Raw genomic sequence first — 1,071 nt, forward strand, 5'->3', positions numbered from 1 at the left:
ACCCACCCGCCAGAACAGGCAACACTTTTAAACCAGCGTTTTTGGTTCGCCCATTATTTTGACCATTTAATTAAGCGAAATTAGCTAAATAGCAAATCAGGTAGAAATCCCATTGATTACAACAAATGCACATCTCCGGCTTTTTATTCATTACCTTTTTTATTGAACACTCATTCTCTTTTCCTCTTGACAGCGATACATTTAATTGCAGGAGCACAGTTATTTGATTAGCTGTGGGTCCGGTTTTACTCACGGTGTTGCCACGCACAGGATGTCCTTACAATCAATTAAGTCTTCCTCGACTTTCATTTCTGCAACCCGTTTACAGAATGCAGATACCTATTTTCATGTTTTCCTCTTTCCTCCCCCCCTTCCCTTTTATTCCTCTCTCTCCCTCTCTCTCTCTCCCCACCTTTTTCGCTTTTGCCTCTTTGCCTCCCTAAATCAAGGTGCAAAGATGCCAAAGAGTGATGAAATGAAAAGAAAGCCAATTGCTGGACTGAGGTGGGGGAGATAGCTGCTAGGAGTCCGCCTGCGACTATGGAGCAGTCAGTAATTGCTGGAGACAGGGAGAGCTGGGGGTTGGGCTGAGGTAGCCATGTATAAATAGTGTGATCTCAAATTGAAAGGCATAAATAACAGCAGGAGTGATCTAACCCTATACAGCCCATCTTCTACGTGCAAAAACAGCGTGCGGAGGACGGCCACATCTCCGACTGAAAACAAGTGGATCTCTGTGGATAAGATCACCGGGCAGCCATGGAAGAACTTACGGCTTTTGTATCCAAATCTTTTGACCAGAAAAGCAAAGAGAGCAGCAGCGGCAGTGGCAGCAGCAACAAGAAGGAGACGATCACGTACAGGGAAGTTTTGGAGAGTGGGTTGGCTCGCTCTAGGGAGCTTGGAAACTCGGACTCTAACCTGCAGGACATGACCGAGAGCAGCAACCATTGCCCGGTGCATCTTTTCAAAGACCACGTAGAGAGCGACAAGGACAAACTGAAGGAGTTCAGCACGGGCAGGACGGCGGAAGGTAAGAGCCGGGCCGGCCGCCCTCCGCCCCGCGCCCCT

At 48.2% G+C, this 1,071-nt stretch overlaps 1 pseudogene across 1 annotated transcript; it reads left to right on the forward strand.

Annotated features, from left to right (window-relative positions):
* Positions 1-735: 735 nt before the first annotated feature.
* LOC104168200 lies at positions 736-1,044 on the forward strand (annotated as a pseudogene). The gene has a single exon (XR_696511.1). The product of XR_696511.1 is annotated as a short stature homeobox protein pseudogene (transcript).
* Positions 1,045-1,071: the final 27 nt, after the last annotated feature.

The sequence above is a fragment of the Cariama cristata genome, unplaced genomic scaffold (assembly GCF_000690535.1).
Source record: "Cariama cristata isolate BGI_N322 unplaced genomic scaffold, ASM69053v1 C10978638, whole genome shotgun sequence".
Lineage (NCBI taxonomy): Eukaryota > Metazoa > Chordata > Aves > Cariamiformes > Cariamidae > Cariama > Cariama cristata.